The 19,360-nt window shown below is 43.1% G+C and overlaps 1 protein-coding gene across 2 annotated transcripts in view; it reads right to left on the reverse strand.

Moving 5' to 3' along the window:
* The window catches only part of LOC126191483 (limbic system-associated membrane protein), a 986,380-nt gene that overhangs the window by 275,606 nt on the left and 691,414 nt on the right, over positions 1 to 19,360 (reverse strand). The gene's annotated exons all lie outside the window — the stretch shown is intronic.

A 19,360-nucleotide genomic window follows, 5' to 3' on the forward strand; every position in this document is an offset into this window, starting at 1 on the left:
GACGATCAGTTTGGTTTTAGGAAAGGTAAAGGCTCCAGAGAGGCTATTCTCATGTTGCGGTCGATAATGGAAGCAAGATTGAAGAAAAATAAAGACAGGTCCACAGGGTTTTTTGACCTGGAAAAAGCATTCAAAAGTGTAAAATGGTGCGAGATGCTCGTAATTCTGAGGAAAACAGGGGTAAGCTATAGAGAGAGAGACAGATTATATACAACATGTGTAAGAGCCAAGAAGGAATAACAAGGGTGGAAGACCAAGAACGAGTACTCGAATTAAAAATGATGTTAGACGTTGATGTAGTCTTTCGGCCCTAGTGTTCATTTCATATATCGAAAAAACAATGACGGAAATAAAGGAAAGGTTCAAGAGTGGTATTAAAATTCAACGGTATCAATGATAAGATTCGCTGATAACATTGCTATCATCAGTGAACTGAAGAAGAATTACAGGATCTGCTGAATGGAATGAGCTGACTAATGAGCAGAGAATATGGACAGAGAGAAAATCGAAGAAAAACGAAAGTAATGAGAAGTAGAAAAATGAGAACAGCGAGGAACTTAGCGTTAAGATTGATGGTTACGAGGTAAATGAAGATAAGAAATTCTTTTACCTAAGCAACAAAATAGCCAATGATGGACGCTGCAAGGAGAATATAAAAAGCAGATTAGTAGCTGCAAGAAGGATGTTCGTGGCCAAGAGAAGTCTACTAGTATCAAGCATAGGCCTTAATTTGAGGAAAAAATTTCTGGTAACGGACTTTTGGAGCACAGCATTGTATGGTAGTTAGACATGGACTGTAGGAAATCTGGAGCGGAAGGACATCGAAGCATCCGAGATGTGACGCTACAGACGAATGTTAAAAAATAGGTGAATTGATAAGGTAAGGGTGAGGAGTATCTGCTCAAAAATGGAGAAGTCAAGAATATGTGGAAAACACTAATAAGAAGGAAGACATCAAGGAATAACTTCTATGGTATTAAAGGGAGGTATAGAGGGTGAAAACTGCAGAGGAAGATAGACTGGAATACATCCACCAAGTAAATGAGGACCTGTTGCAAGTGGTACTCTGAAATGAAGAGGTTAGCACAGGAGAGGAATTCGTGGCGGGCAGCATCAAACCAGTCACAAGACTGTTGACTTAAAAAATAACCTCTTGTCACGGCTGCTTCTGCTTACCAGCCACCTCGCACGCTAGGCAGAATGGGGTGCACGCGTAGCTGTTATAAGCGGTTATTTGTGCAGCAAACCTAAGTAACTTCGTTATTGTAAAAAGAAAAAAATACCTGCAGTAAGCCTTAGCAGCTAAGATTTTTACAGTGCATTTTTTTCGGTGTATTCTTCCTGTGTGAAAAATTTCAAGGTAGGTTTCGACATGTCTGTTTGGACCATTCCCGTGTTGGTTCTACATTGCATGATTGTTTACCACTGCAGAAACATTCTCATTGTACATGAGGTTAGTTCTTTGTCAAATACATAGGGATTAGTATCGCTATTTCATAACTTATCTGCCAATATGGGTCGAGATTCACATTTCTGTGTCACTCAGGACTAATTCGGGGTTTTGAGTGGATATGGAGCCTTTCCTGTTTCTGAGAATGCGCGAGATTGTATTTTCACGTTGATGTTTGGAGGAAACACGAAGAGTAGAAATGGAAAAGTTCTAAATGCCAAATCTGAAAACTATCAGAAGAATGTAAAAACAACGATTCTCAGTTCGTACATAACTGATCACGACAGAAGAAAACTGAGGAGCTATTCTGATACCATAAGCGCAAAGAAAAGACAAAGTAGAAAATAAATACTTTATTAAGAATGATGTAAGTGCCATACCAGGGAATTCAATGGTTCTACGTGCCAATAAGAAATTTTTTAGAAGTGTATTCTTGCAAAGAAGGAAATAGCAACAGCCACTGATAATAATTCCGTTTAGTTGCTCAAATAGCTCCGTTACCGTTTTTCAACCGACAGAGTTAATTTCAGACTGCTGTTTTCGTTTGTATTACATTTGCTGTTGTTTTAACTAGTTATTGAAGAAAAAACAGTCAACAGCTAATGTCAACAACAATAAATGTTAAATAAACGTGAACAGGAGAAGATGGACTTGCAATCTGAAACCGGGAACGGCGCTATATTTGTAAATAAATAGCATTATTAACAGTGGCTGGTTGCTTTTTTCCTTTTTTGAAAGAATGCACTTGTAATTTTGTACGCAGCCACGGTCTCAAAAGTGTCAGTTTTCGACAAGTTAACAGGAAGAAGGCTTTTGTTCAAGTGCCATTAACACTGACGCACTACGTTTTATTTCTGATAATACAAATACAGAAATACAGTATTAGGTTTTTAACTCGTAGAACGCTAGCAAATAAAAGTTGAGATATCTTTGAAATTTTGAAATTCCAGAGGAAAGCACTCTTTGGCACGAAGGGCGAAGGCAATGCGCCATCAAAATACGCTTTACTGAGAGGCTTTCTCCCTGGTTTGGCACCTAGGTCAACTCCAGGGACATGCAACAGAGCCCCAACAACACAGTAGCATTGAAAACGGGTTTTGTGAAAAAGTGTGCTTAAATCTGTTTCCATTTCTATTCTTCATATGTATCTATTGCTTGAGAACTTAAGTGCTTACTTATTACAAAAAAATAGGATTTAGTCTTAGCCTCATTCTTTATTATGTTCCGAGCTGTAATGAGTTCAAAACTACGTTCTTTCTGCTCAGTCCACATGGGCTTAAAACAGAAATTACAACACCAAGGTATCGTTGCTACAAAATCTGATAAAGGCAACAGTATTGTGCTTTTGAACAAATGTGATTATGTGGATAAAGTTAATGATTTTCTGAATACCACAGGCTTCCAAGTCCTTCCTAAAGACCCTACTAAATTGTTCAAAGAGGATGTTAAATATGCAATCATTTCATGCAAAAGCATATTCTCTGAATTTGAAGTAAAACTGTTAACTTATATGAACCCAGTGCCTCCTAGAATGTACGGCCTTCCTAAACTGCATAAACAAGATATTCCTATTCGTCCAGTTGTATCATCATTCACTGCTCCATCTTACAAACTAGCCAGTAAACTTGATGTCCTAATTAAGAGCAAGACTAAATTTAAACCAAAGCATGGTATTTCAAACTCTGTGGACCTAGTAAACAAGTTAAAAGGTATATCTGTCTCACACAGTGATAAATTAGTATCCTTTGATGTCAGCAGTTTGTTTTCTAACATACCAGTAGCAGAATGTATTGACATTCTGACAGAGCTGATGCACAAGTCTAATGTCAATCCTGTGGAATTGAATGACTTGAGACTGGCCACACTGACCTGCCTTGCACAGAACTATTTCCAGTTCCAAGGCACTCTTTATAAACAATTAGATGGCTTAGCTATGGATTCCCCTCTTAGTCCACTGTTGGCTGAAATATTTATGGACCATTTTGAACAAAATTTTCTAAAAACAGAACCTTTGAGTGCAAACATCAAATGCTGGTTTAGATATGTAGATGATGTCCTGTGTATGTGGACTGGTACTACAAGACAACTCAACACATTCTTGAAAAACCTAAACGGTCAACAGAAAAATATCCAGTTCACTATGGAAATTGGCAACAAATCCATAAACTTCTTAGATCTCACCATTGACATCAGTACACACACACATTGTTTCAAAATTTACAGAAAAACAACTACTACAGACACAGTAATACCTTCTTGCTCACAACACCCCATAGCTCACAAACATACAGCTTTCCAGTCAATGGTACACCGTCTCATATCCATCCCCATGTCCAGAGATGATTTTAAAGCAGAGTTAGATACAATAAAATTTATTGCCTCAGCCAATGGCTACAATCCAGTTCTTATTGACCACATCTTGCACAGGAAACAAAAACGGAAAATTATACCCCTCCTCTATGCCCCACCTGCTTCCCCATCCACTGTCTGCAAGAAATGGTGCACTATACCATTTCTAGGTCAGGTATCACAAACTATAGCCAAAGCACTGAAATCCTGCAAGTATAGGGTTTCCTACTATGTCAGGAACACTACAGCCCAGTGTGTTTTTAATAGCAAAGATAAGATCCAGTTATTAGCCAACAGTGGGGTATACAAAATCACCTGTTCTGATTGTGACAAATTTTACATTGGTCAGTCAGGCAGAGACATATCAACTAGGCTGGCTGAACATGAACGCAGCTGGAGGTTGCAGAATTCAGACTCTACATTTGCTGAGCATGTACTGAGTGAGGGTCACAACTACCAGCCAGTGTCCCATGTACTTCACTTAGCAAACAAAGGCCATAAACTCAACCTGCTGGAAGCCCTGGAAATTAACAAACATCTTGCTCACAGTCCAAATCTCATCCTGAATGACCAGACACAACTCAACACTTCCCCTCTCCTAAACTTCATATAATCATCTTTGTTGTTCATTACTTCCCACACTCTCTCTTCCTACATATTCCCATTTTCCTGTAGTCATTAAGTTGTTTTATTTGTTGCAGTTGTCTTTGTATTCCACATATGCTGTAGTTTCAATAGTTAAGGGTTTGCTTTTAACTTGTACTTGTATTACTGTCCATGTTTAACTCCCCTTGTAGTTGTCTCATCAAATACTGTTCATATTTTACTTTGCTCATTTATTTAATGTAAACTGGTATACAGCCACTGCTTTGATTATAATGTTAATGTTAAAATGCAGTACCACCACACTCTCAAACTGTAGCTTCCCTCAAACACCTAATTTTCCTGCATTTATTAATTTCTGTTTATTGTATTGATATGGCTTAAGGTCCTCGTGTATTCTGTATTTACATTGACAACTGTCTCTTCTTTTTTAATTGGTTGTGAATTACTCTCCATGTTTCATACCTCTTGATGCAGCCTTGCATAGTACTAATTTTATCTTATTTCAATAGTTTTGTTTATCAATAGAAACTGTTATGTAGGCATGCTATTCTTATTTTATGCTAAAGGTTTTCCTGTCAACTCCATTGTTATTTATGTACTGTTCAGTTTTTACTATTTCAATGCAAAGATGTTACTCACTGTATGTTTCTACTTCACTCTAGATGTGTTACTTCTCTTCCAATGTTGTCTGCTAACATTTAACTGCTTTGGTGATAATACTCAGTAAATGCCTGAAGATGGCCTTGTAAGCCGAAAACCGGTTAGCAATAAAAATAATATTGTAGAACAAAAGCAAACTGGTGCTTTTCATTTATTATTATAATGTTATTCTACCAAGAACCGACGGAATATTCTGTTAATACCACATGGGCTTGTTTATCCTTCGTCCACGTCCGCAGATGATGGAATACAGCTCTCTGGAAACAATCTGTCTACTCAGAAATTAAAAGTATCATCAACTGCTTTCTCCTTACCACGCAAATTAAGCGATGTAAGGTATTTGAGCTGCAGAGAACTTCCACAAATTGTGTTAGACTGAGTATCTTTGTTATAATTTTGTGTTGCTTTAACTTATGTATTTCGTGTATGTCAGGTTGCGTTGTTGTTCATTCACTTGTAAAAATTTGGTACAAGAAAGGGAATATTTCCAGGGCGTTAAGATCGGAGTCGTAACAGTTACGCACTCAGGTTGAAATCAAACAAGTAGTAGCAGTTATCAGTCTTCACTAGTTATGCCACTGGTGGCTGTCGCCTCATTCCACAAGAAAATTTTGTTTGACTTGGAACTTATCGATCGCTTAATGAACACTTCAGGCATCAAGTGACAGAATTACTATGTAATTCTCGTCCAGTAATAAACCACGTCAACCGTGTGATCTGAGTTTCTTGTATCATCCTGTATAATGCCTCGTTAATTATAACATCAAGTAAATCACTAACCAGTCGCTCTATTTGGTAATTTTGACAATAAAATTTTAAAAGAATTTGACAAGTGCCATGATTACTGCCTCAAACTGCTGATAAGATTGTTCAACAATCAGCTTCAGTCATCAGAACGTCAGCAAGTACTTGAAAGCATTTCCAGGGGCATATTGTCGCTCCACATACTTCACTCCGAATACTTTAAGAGATGGTAGTACGCATAGAGACCGGAAAATAAGTCCAATAAACATGATCCTGAAATGCATACTTCCTGCGACAAACACGTATTTACAGGAGGCGTTCAACGTGGCGTCCATTCATAACAATACACCCCTGTACCCTCCAGCGTAAGGCATGACACACCTTTTGAAGTATATCCGGTTGTTGTTGTAACCGCTGTCACACATTGAAGACGCGACGTCGTTGATTGGTGTGACGTAGACCAATTCCTCCAAGTGTCCCCTTAATCAAAGGTCTAGGGTTCAAATGGTTCAAATGGCTCTGAGCACTATGGGACTTAACATCTGTGGTCATCATTCCCCGAGAACATAGAACTACTTAAACCTAACTAACCTAAGGACGTCACACACATCCATGCCCGAGGCAGGATTCGAACCTGCGACCGTAGCGGTCACGCGGTTCCAGACTGAAGCACCTAGAACCGCACGGCCACACCGGCCGGCTCAAAGGTATAGGGGACTGAGGTCTGGGGAACAAGCAGGCAAACGTGTGCCCCCATCCCCGACCAATTCAGCGATCGTGAAATGTCTGCATCAGATGTTCGCACACACCGTGATGAAAATGTGTTGATACGCCATCATGCATGAAGCATTTGTACTTGTCGCTGCGATGGCGCAGCCTCCAGAACGGCAGGGAACGCGTTAATGAGAAAGTCTAGATAATGCGCCCCTTTGTGGTAGCACGTATGGCCCTGTTAACCTATCGCCAAGTACACTTGCCGATACTTTGGTTGAGGATCGGTGTTGATGCTCTCTTTCCTGAATTGCTTGGGGATTTACATTTGCCCTTACATGCTGTTAATGGAAATACGCGAGACCGTCTCTTGTGTATCCTGCCTCATCGGTAAATAAAATCTTGGATGTGAACAGTAGATGTGCGGCATGCTTCCACAACAGCCATTGACAGAACCGCCGTCTGCAATGATAATCCTGTAGCCTTATGGCCTGAACACATCGTAGATGATATGGTTCAGCAGTTGTTCATGAAGTAACCCGAAGATACGAGAGTGATGCACGCCTTCTGCTGTTGCTAATCGTCGCACACTAGTTCCAGGAGTTTCTTCCACCGAATGTGGCACACGCTCCTCAACGTCAGTCGTGCGAACAGTGTGGGGCCTATTCACTGTTAGTCGTCCGAGGCGCAAGGGTACCTGTGTCTCTCAGACGCTGGGTAAGTCTGCTGTACAGCTTATCAGAGGGCACTCTGCACTGTGGATATTTTTCAGCATAGAGGGCACGAGCTCAGACGCTACGTCCATTTGCCAAACCGTAGCAGAATAACATATCTGCCATTTCACTTGTCGCTATAGGCTTCCATTTCTGTCAAGTGGTGGAAGAGAGGAAATCTAAATGTACTATATCATTTGTATACAAACAACGCAATAACAGTAAACACATATGTGAATCCGCGTTTGGAATAAATAAAACGCCATGATACGTACCCAGGGCCGGCACAACTGTACAATAAGGCACACAAACACGACGGAAACTAACGCAGCTTACAGTCCGACTCGAACCACACAACTGCCTGCAGACGACCTAATGCTAGTTAGACTACCGTGACTAAGACATCATGATACCCTGCCGACACATTTGAAGCAGCGCCAATGCAACGACCGTGCTAATATCCACAAACAAGCGTCGCGCAGCCCTTCCTATAAAAAGGAATTATCTCGGAAAGTATGCGTTTCCGGACCCATGTTTAGTGGACATATTTTTCTTGTTTCAATGAATACTATCACCTCTCAAAGTATTCGACACTTCGTTTGAATACCCTGTATATATTTGAAATGGGTCTAAGCACTATGGGACTTAACATCTGAGGTCATCAGTCCCCTAGACTTAGAACTACTTAAACCTAACTAACCTAAGGATAACACACACATCCATACCCGAGGCAGGATTCGAACCTGCGACCGTAGCAGCAGCGCGGTCCGGACTGAAGCGTCTAGAACCGCTCAGCCACAGCGGCCGGCCCTGTGTATATTTGAATCATCAGTCTTCTGACTGGTTTGATGTGGCCCGCCACGAATTCGTCTTCTGAACCATCCATTTCAACTCAGAGTCAGCAACGTCCTCCATTATTTGCTGGATACATCCGAATATCTGTCTACAGTTTTTACCCTCTACAGCTCGGTCTAGTTCCGTGGAAGTTATTCCCTGATGTCTTTGAAGATATCCAGTCATCCTGTCCCTTCTCTTCTTCTTGTCATTTTCCGTATATTCCTTCACTCGACGATTCTGAAGCGAATCTGCTCCTTCCTTATCAGTCCACCTAATTTCCAACACTCTTCCATAGCACCGCATCTCAAATGCATCTATTCTCTTTTGTTCTGTTTGTCATAGTCCATGTCTCATCGCCATGCATTGCTATGCTCCAAATGAATATTCACAGAAATTCCTTCATAGAATTAAGGCCTATGTCCGATACTGGTAGACTTCTCTTGGCCACCAAGGCCTTTTCTTTCAGTGCTAGCCTGCTTTATATGTCGTCCTTGCTCCATCCGTCAAGGGTTATTTTGCTGCCTAGGTAGCAGAATTCCTTAACTACGTATGCTTCGTTATCACAAATCATGATGTTAAGTTTCTCGCTGTTATCATTTCTGCTACTTCTCATAATTTTCGTCTTTATTCGATTTACTCTCGGTCCAATTTCGGTACTCAGACTGTTCATTCCATTCAGCAGATCCTGTAATTCTTCTTCACTTGCAATGTCACCAGCGAATCTTAACATAGATATCCTTTCACCTTTTATTTTAATCTCACTATTGAAACTTTCAAATTACAACATCAATATACAGGGTGATTCCTTTATGACTCTACCTTCAGGAATGATGAAGAAGGGTGAATGTATCAATTTGAGGTGAAGGATCCCGGTCCGCAAACGGCCGATTCGAAAATTACGAAGTGAATCATTTTGATACCTCTGACAGTGGAATACATGCATCCAGCTGTTGATGAGACAGTAGGGAAGACAACTTTCAGAGGTGTTAGTATATACCAAAACAAGAAAAAAGTATTTAGTAAATACGAGCTCTAGAATATATACGTTAAGGGTTATGAGCATCTGTCCGTCTTCCATAATAGAAACACATCTCGTCTACTGCAAGCTCTTCAGTTTTCATATTTTTGGAGCACGTAGTACGGACCAGAACGAGAAAATAATGCCCAGTAAATATGGGCTCTAAAGCTCATACCTTAAGACAATGAGAAATTTTTCATCTTCGACACTGTGAAACACGTATTTTCTAATGATCGAGTGGACACAGCTCTTAAGGTACGCATTCCTTACAATCTTAGCAACAACAGTACCGGTACATGTATTCCTGTCAGAGATATCAGAACGATTTTCGCCTATAAATTTCGAGTCAGTTGTTTCTCGACCAGGATCACTTAGTCACATTGAGACATTTAACCTACTGTATCAACCCTGAAAGTTTGTGAGACCGTCACGGAATCGCCCTGTAAAAACTATGCTATTGATGATGTAATTTATATTTCTATGTGACAGCAGTGGCAATTTCACTGTTTTATTGCCTGACTTCATTAATTTTATATTCGCGTAATATGATGCTGCAAATGCTTTTAATAACCCGACGGTGGTCTGATGACTGAAATTGGTTGTTAGATAAAGGAATGTATTAGGAGCTCTAGAGGGGGAACCATGACGTTTCCAAGCAACTACTGACTGCGGGGCACCACCTCCTGAAATAATATTAAAATTTTATATTTTTATAGTTTATATTCTACGGATTACATGGGAGCTTACAATCTCTCCATATAATAACTTAACTACAGGGTTATTACAAATGATTGAAGCGATTTCACAGCTCTACAATAACTTTATTATTTGAGATATTTTCACAATGCTTTGCACACACATACAAAAACTCAAAAAGTTTTTTTAGGCATTCACAAATGTTCGATATGTGCCCCTTTAGTGATTCGGCAGACATCAAGCCGATAATCAAGTTCCTCCCACACTCGGCGCAGCATGTCCCCATCAATGAGTTCGAAAGCATCGTTGATGCGAGCTCGCAGTTCTGGCACGTTTCTTGGTAGAGGAGGTTTAAACACTGAATCTTTCACATAACCCCACAGAAAGAAATCGCATGGGGTTAAGTCGGGAGAGCGTGGCGGCCATGACATGAATTGCTGATCATGATCTCCACCACAAGTTTTCCATCGGTTTTCCAATCTCCTGTTTAAGAAATGCCGAACATCATGATGGAAGTGCGGTGGAGGACCATCCTGTTGAAAGATGAAGTCGGCGCTGTCGGTCTCCAGTTCTGGCATGAGCCAATTTTCCGCGGGCTACGCGTGAAACTTGCCCGCACGCGTTCAAACGTTTCTTCGCTCACTGCAGGCCAACCCGTTTATTTCCCCTTACAGAGGCATCCAGAAGCTTTAAACTGCGCATACCATCGCCGAATGGAGTTAGCAGTTGGTGGCATTTTGTCTCACTGCGCTCTCGAGCACTCTGACAGCAGAAACCTGAAGTGCGGCTCCAGCCGAACAAAACTTTATTAGTTTTTCTACGTATCTGTAGTGTGTCGTGACCATATGTCAATGAATGGAGCTACAGTGAATTTATGAAATCGCTTCAATCATTTGTAATAGCCCTGTATTTAACTGATAAGATGTTGTACTTGCTTTTATTGCCAGTGGGTAATTCGCCGTGTGCGATGCGGCTGATTGAAGCTCGAGCGCTGTGAAAATAGCAGGCAGCCCATTGCAGTGAGGTGCGGGTGGCGTAATACTGCTAATTGCCGTGTGAGGGAGCGGGATACATCGAAATCGGCTGGTATTGTATTACGCCATGAATTTTCATGAGGCCTAATGTGTGGCAGTTAATAAAGCCAGGCCGGGCGCGACGCCTCGCAGCTCGCTGTATAGTCTGCTCCGCTCTGCGGATCCTCCCGACACCAGCGCTACCCAGGTCCCCGCACCTTCACTGTGTCCGTAATTGACGCGGTGGACAAACCGCTGGCTCCTGACCAGTCGATACTGTCTCGGACCGAGACACGCCAATCAGATACCTGATCCGAGGCTGGTTACTGATGATAGCATCGGTGCTGTATGTTGCTGCCTGACTGTACAGCTCGCCTGGTGACTTTTGGAGCTAAAGGCGTTAGCAGTGGATGGGAGTAAAGAGGACGTGAGGGGGAAGTCATGGAGTGAAAGCAGCAGTCAAACACCTGTATACTTCGCACAGGTCGGTAAGGCGCATCACTATCATTCTTTATTAGTATACCATTACACTCTACTGTGGAATTTACGACTAATTTGTTGGCAGTTGGATACTGCTAAGCAAACGATTTTCACTCTCATGTGCGACAAAGGTCAACAACGTTTCCAAATGGTGTGCACTCGCTATCGCCCCCTCTAACCTACAAGTGTTACGTATGCCATTTCTATTCCAACAAACACAGGTACTTTTCCTACAATGCATGTTTTGAGTATAACGCCATAATGATGTTTAATACACTGAAGTGCCAAAAAAACTGGTATAGCCATGCGTATTCAAATATAGAGACATGCAAACACGCAGAATACGGCGATGCGGTCAGCAACGCTTGTATAAGACAAGTGTCTGGCACGGTTGTTAGATCGCTTACTGCTGTTAGAATGGCAGGTTACCAAGATTCAAGTGACTTTGAACATGGTGTTATAGTCGAAGAGCGATGGAACACAGCATCTCCGAGATAGCGATGAAGTGGGGATTTTCCCGTACGACCAATCCATGAGTGTATCTTGAACATCAGGAACCCGGTAAAACATCAAATCTCTGACATCACTGTGACCGGAAAAAGATCCTGCAAGAACGGGACCAACGACAACTGAAGAGAATCGTTCAAGTGACAGAAGTGAAACCTTTCCGCAAACTGCTGCACGTTTCAATGCTGGGCCATCAATAAGTGTCAGCGTACGAACCATTCAACGAAACATCATCGATATGGGCTTTCGGAGCCGAAGGTCCACTCGTGTAGTCGTGATGACTGCACGATTCAAAACTTTACGCCTCGCCTGTGCCCGTCAACACCGACACTGGACTGTTAATGACTGGGAGCATGTTGCTTGGTCGGACGAGTCTCGTTTCAAATTCTATCCAGCGGATGGACGTGTACGGGTATGGAAAGAACCTCATGAATCCATGGACACTGCATGTCAGCGGAAGACTATTCAAGCTGGTGGAGGCTCTGTAATGGTGTGGGGCGTGTGCTGTTTAGATACGACTCTGACAGGTAACACGTACGTAAGTATCATGCCTGATCACCTGCATCCATTCATGTCCATTATGCATCCCGACTGACTTGCGCAATTCCAGCAGGACAATGCGACACAGTTCACATATCCAGAATTGCTACAGAGTGGCTCCAGGAGCACTCTTCTGAGTTTAAACACTTCCGCTGGCCACCAAACTCCCCAGACATGAACATTATTGAGCATATCTGGGATGCCTTGCAACGTGCCGTTGAGAAGAGATCTCAACCCCCTCGTACTCTTATGGATTTATAGACAGCCTTGCAGGATTCATGGTGTCAGTTCCCTCCAGCAGTACTTCAGACATTAGTCGAGTCCATGTCATGTCGTGTTGCGACACTTGTGCGCGCTCGTTGCGGCCCTACATGGTATTAGGCAGGTGTGCCATTTTCTTTCGATATTCAGTGTATATGTCCCAACGAAACACGCTGTGACTGTTTCACTTGCTGGCTTTCGGAAGGTGTGGGATTCTGTTCCATGACTGGTCATCCATATTGCCAAAGGTGATCTGTCAGTGTTGTCCATATAATCTGGACCATATAACCTGAATTGTAATAAGATTGAAAATTTTATGCAAACGTACAGTCACGGAAGTGGTTTCCGTTTGAAAAGTCTGTGTTGATGCAACGTGCGGAAGTTAAAGTCGGGTGCTAGATACCACAGGCTACGATCAGTTTATAATAGGAAGTGGTACACGACAGCATTCGTAATTGCAGAGCTGACAACTTGGAACTGCAGCGTACTAGTATTATGCGGGCTCCATTTTGATTACAAGAATTACAATTGAATTGTAAACTATCAATCATTTAGTTTATTAAAGCTCGCGTAATAGATACACAATTAATTTAAAAATGTAAATGAGTTGAAATTATGTATAAGCGAACTCGGCAATGCTTTGTAGTTGATGAATATATACAGGAACTAGAAATAATTTATAATCTCTTTCTCCCCCCCTCCCTCTCTCTCTCTGTCCATCACCTCCTCCTCTCTCTCTCTGTCCATCTACACCTTCCCCGTCTCTCTCACCATCCGCTCTCCTCTCTATCACCTTTCTCCCCTCTCTCTATCCCTCCTTCCATCTCTCTAGGTCCTTTTCCCACCTTTCTCTTTTTGTCCATGACATCCATTACCTCCAATCTTCCACCTCTTCTCCTCCCTCTGCAGATTTATCATCCCTATCTCTGATCTTGAGCCCTGTTTATTAGAACTGCAGGCGAAATCTTGATTGGCAAGGAAGTCTCTTAAAACGAATGGACACGTTGGTTGGGATCATTGGTATACAGAGTGTGAGAGAAACCTTTCCGGCTGTTGGCTCTGCGAGAAAATTAGCTTCAATGACAGTATTTCGCATAGTCCTAATATGTGAACGGGCAGGATTACAATGTTTCGGATGATTCAAATTCCGTAGTGGTGTTCTAACACTAAGCCGATATACCACAAATATGAAAACTTTCTTGTTTTCTGCTAAAGCCGACTATTAGGAAGAAAACAAGAGATTACTTTGTTGTATATACAATTTCATCTGAAATTATATGTAAGGACAAAGAATATAAATTGGAGAAACAGTTGTCTAAAGATTTGAATGCCCCGCTAACGTAGTTAGAACGGACCGAGAAAGAAAACGAACCAAAGGTTTTCACAGGACAGCACAGCATGGCATTTTATTTTTCGCAATCCGTAACAACAAAAAACCTGTACATTATAGTTGAAAAAATATACCTATTGCCCATGTCTCCGTATGTGTACTGGAGCAACCTCTCTATATATGTGATTTCCGCACAGGGAGAGACTTATGATTATTGTTGCGGCCTTGTCTTGGCACGACATCCTATACAGCAATGCCCTTGCTTTTACGATGCACTCTACAATGACCTTCAAATATACACGTATGCACTAATACGTTGTGCAGCTGGAGTCTGACCATATTTGCAATCGCGAATACATTTTCTTGTATTTCATTCGGCTGTCGATCGCAGCAGTCTGAAGGACATTGCAGAGTCCATCATAAAAACACAGGCACTGAAAAATAGTATTCCGTGCCAAGACAAGGCCGCGACAATAACCGTAAGTCTCTCCGGGTGCGGGAATCATAGCAATTGTGCGAGTACAAGACGTAGACACACGGCGACGTATGGAAGTTGGCGCTCGGAAGGCTGTTAAAGCGACCGTTCACGTAGAGTGGGAAGTCGGGTTAGAGTCCTTGTGCGGCTCAGATATTCATTGTCAACAATACGTTCCTTTCCTTGTACAAAAATAATCAGATGAGGAACAGAACTAAGCTTTAATAAAAGAGCTTCCAAATGCAGTGGAAAGTCTGCGTTAAGTAGACTAAGTAAGGCTAAAAATGCCTTAAATTTTTCTAACATGTATAAAATCTATACCCCTTGATTCCAAAAGAGAACAAGTGCCCCCTCTTGTTCCCACTCCCTGCCTCCCCCCCCCCCCCCCCACCTCCCAACCCCTTCGTTGCGGACGCCTCTGTACATTTCACACTTCAATGAAGCACTCAGAACTATATTACCTACTGCCTGCGATCACATATCATTAGTTTTGCTGTAATAAGTGATGGTTAGTAAATAAGCTACTAATTTATAATTGTCTGTGTATATAATGCTGCTGAGACGTATGTGAAAAAATGTATGCAGTGGCAGTGTTCCGCTGCATAACGATAGTGTGTGTATTATTTAGCTGCATGTCGAATCTGAAAACATGCATTATGTTTTCTGATTATATTTAAAAATTCCTCGTACTGGAGCAGAGTTTTTAGGGATTCCAGTGGCTCACCTAGTCCTGGATGTGAAACTTTGCCACCAGTGCAAAATATAACAACAGTTTCTTCCCTTTCACTGCACCATAGTGCCTACATTTTTGATCAGTCCCCCTCAGACGACTAATTTGTAATTAACATAACCAATTAATAAAACATAATCAAATTCAAAAATCTCGCGCGTTCCACGAGTAAGGGAGGACATCTCTCTGTGTGTCGTACAGCCCTTAAATGACGCCTTCGTTGAGAGTCTTAAGGTGTCTCGAAAGCTATAACAGACGGATAATGCTCGCGCTTAACATGCGGCGAGCTTGTTACTGTTCTACTGTCTCTGTAACTCTTAAGGCCGCCAGACGAACTTCATCAAAATTCTGGCGGACCTAAGATTGCTTCGAGATTTGTTGCATCCGAGTAGCTTTCGCAGCTCGAGCTCTCTTAGAACTATGAGCCAAATCAGATTTACGTTAGCAAGGTTTAGCGTAATAAAGCTCTTGGGCTTACCGTCAGATTGCATTGTTGTATCTCCACAAAAGCTCTCCAGCTACGCCAGATAGCGTAGCAGCTCGGTATCATAAATCGCGTGCACAATTAACATTGGATTTGCGCTGTCACAGAATAATCTATAAGCACTAAGAGTCGCCGACACTCACGCCAACGATGCCTGCAAAAAAAAGGAAAAAAAAATGTTTTAAATGGCTCTGGGCACTATGGGACCTAACTTCTGAGGTCATCAGTCCCCTAGAACTTGTAACTACTTAAGCCTAACTAACCTAAGGACATCACACACATCCATGCCCGAGGCAGGATTCGAACCTGCGACAGTAGCCGTCGCGCGGTTCCAGACTGAAGCGCCTAGAACCGCACGGCCACACGGGCCGGCTCGAGAATCGGGTCTCAATCCGTAAGGGCATTTAAGTAGTGCTAAGTTCTAGGGGACTGATGACCACAGATGTTAAGTCCCATAGTGCCCAGAGCCATTTGAACCGGCCGGCCAATGTCTGCATCGCACTCACGTATACCTTATTGAAATATATTAATAATAGAATTAATAAAACATATTATTAATACCTCGGTAGCTTTGGTGTCGATATAAAATGAGGGCAATACAAGCAAGCAGTCGCAAGCGTATAAAGGAATCGAACCCTTGATCCCACAGTCGGGTGCCAGTAACGCTAACCCCAAGATCACGGGCTGTTCACGGAGATAGAATTGTCTAGGCATTGTATTAACTTGGTTGAATCGTGTTTTATAGAACATATAAAACAATAGAAGCATTTTCCCAAGTATTATAAAACTCGAAAGTCAGAGTAAATAGCTTTTTCAAAGAGTAATTATTGTTCCATAATTAGCGTTGTATTCTTCAAATCAGTAAGTATATTGTACTATGCGCTTTTCTACACAAGTCTACGTTCTTCTTCAGTGCACAAGCTATTTCCATAGCAGGTATAATCAAAATCTGTTCAGCGCTTTAGTCGCGAAAGCGTAACGGAGTTACTTTCACATTTATAATACACTAGTGGCCTTTAAAATTGCTACACCACGAAGATGAAGTGCTACAGACGCGAAATTTCACCTACGGGAAGAAGATGCTGTGATATGCAAATGATTAGCTTTTCAGAGCATTCACACAAGGTTAGCGCCGGTGGCGACGCCTACAACATGCTGACATGAGGAACCTTTCCAACCGATTTCTCATTCACAAACAGCAGGTGACCGGCGTTGCCTGGTGAAACGTTGTTGTGATGCCTAGTGTAAGGAGGAGAAATGCTACCATCACGTTTCTGACTTTGATAAAGGCAGGATTGCAGCCTATCGCGATTGCGGTTTATCGCATCGCGACATTGCTGCTCGCGTTGGTCGAGATCCAATGACTGTTAGCAGAATATGGAATCGGTTGGTTGAGGAGGGTAATACGGAACGCCGTGCTGGATCCCAACGGCCTCGTATCACTAGCAGTGGAGATGACAGGCATCTTATCCGCATGGCTGTAACGGATCGTGCAGCCACGTCTCGATCCCTAAGTCAACAGATGGGGACGTTTGCAAGACAACAACCATTTGCACTAACAGTTTGACGACGTTTGCAGCAGCATGGACTATCAGCTCGGAGACCATGGCTGCGGTTACCCTTCACGCTGCATCACAGACAGGAGCGCCTGCGATGGTGTACTCAACGACGAACCTGGGTGCACGAATGGCAGACCGTCGTTTTTTCGGAATTATCCAGGTTCTATTTACAGCATCGTTAGGGGCGCATCCCTGTTTGGCGACATCGCGGTGAACGCACATTGGAAGCCTGTATTCGTCATCGCCATACTGGCGTATCACCCGGCGTGATGGTATGGGGTGCCATTGGTTACACGTCTCGATCACCTCTTGTTCGCATTGACGGCACTTTGAACAGTGGGTATTAATTTCGGATGTGTTACGACCCGTTGCTCTACCCTTTGTTCGATGCCTGCAAAACCCTACATTTCAGCAGGATAATGCACAACCGCATGTTGCAGGTCCTGTACGGGCCTTCCTGCATACAGAATGTGTTCGACTGCTGCCCTGGCCAGCACATTCTCCAGATCTCTCACCAATTTAAAACGTCTGGTCAATGGTGGCCGAGCAACTGGCTAGTCACAATACTCGAGTCACTACTCTTGATGAACTGTGGTATCGTGTTGAAGCTGCTTGGGCAGCTGTACCTGTAAGCGCCATCCAAGCTGTGTTTGACTCAATGCCCAGGCGTATCAACGCCGTTATTAGGATCAGAGGTGGTTGTTCTGGGTACTGATTTCTCAGGATCTATGCACCCAAATTGCTTGAAAATGTAATCACATATCAGTTCTAGTATAATATATTTGTCCAATTAATACCCGTTTATCATCTGCATTTCTTCTTGGTGTAGCAATTTTGCCAGTAGTGTATTAGTATGGATTTCGAAGGGTGACAGAGCTCTACAGGCGGCGTTAGGAAGGTATAACGCAAGTCACAAAGGGCATCTCCTTCCCCGTGACTGTTCTTGCTAGCCTACTTATCGAACCAGCCTCGTAGGAGCCGAGGGCTCGGTGATGCGTGCGGGCAGTCTTTTGCCGCCCTGGGAGGAAAACCACCGGCCTGTTGGCGGTGTCGTCGCTCTACGTACGGTCCGTGCCGCGCTGCCGGCAGGGGGCCGCGCTCAATTAGCTACTGCTGATGGCCGGTTGGATATTAAGTGGCCGTCCACCGCTAATAACTACTGCGGTGTGGCCGGCCGTCACAGAGTCGGTGTGCGGGGAATCCCCCGCTGCGGTCACTCTCGGCCCGCACGCGCAGCCGACCGCGACGGATCATCAGCGCTGGCCCAGCTGCGGCTTGGGCGCGCGGCCGCAAACTACTCGTAGACGTGCGCCGGCGACTGCTGGCAGGCGACGTTTACCGTCCAATTCTGCGCGTGTTTGCCACTGGTGGGCGAAGCGATGCAGGAGGTCTCGGCATTTCCACTTGTCTGACAGCTTTTCTCTCTCATTGACAGTACATAGAACGAGCAGCGTTTAAATACAGGGCTAGTCAAAATGAAGGAACAAACATTTACTGCTTCCAAACTACAAAATACATGGTGAAAAGTATTTAAACCGACACACTCTGGGAGGTTGCAGGGGACAAATATTTTTCCTTAATGTCATTTTTCCCTACGAATAACCAACAAACACTTTTCCATTTTTTTATGACCAAGAGACAACACATTACCACAAACCAATTTCAATTAAAGTAGATTTTCAAAAATGCCTCCATTGACATGCAAACAAAGGTTACATCGTAGGATCATCTTATGTCTGACACGGGAAAAATCCCCAGGAGTACCCTGAATTGTTGTTGCTGCTGCTGCTGCTACTATCCAGGCAACCAGATCCTCTTCTGATGCAACAGGAGTTGCGTAAACAAGGTTGCGCATCTCTCCCCACACAAAAAGTCCAGAGGGGACATGTCTGGGGATCGAGCAGGCCACGGTACAGGACCACCTCTGCCAATCCACGTTTCATGGAACCGTTGGTCCAGGAATCGACACACACGACGACTGAAATATGCCGACGCCCCGTCATGTTGGAACCACATGCGTTGTCTTGTAGGGAGCGGACGTCTTCCAGCAATTCTGGCAATGCTCTGGCGAGAAAATTGTAATAGTACCTGCCATTTAATGGCCTAGGTAGCAGATACGGCCTAGTTAAACAGTCCCCAACAACACCGATCCACACATTAACGAAGAACCGCACTTGATGAGCGCTAGTAACTGTGG

This window comes from Schistocerca cancellata, chromosome 6 (assembly GCF_023864275.1).
Source record: "Schistocerca cancellata isolate TAMUIC-IGC-003103 chromosome 6, iqSchCanc2.1, whole genome shotgun sequence".
Classification (NCBI taxonomy): Eukaryota; Metazoa; Arthropoda; class Insecta; order Orthoptera; family Acrididae; genus Schistocerca; species Schistocerca cancellata.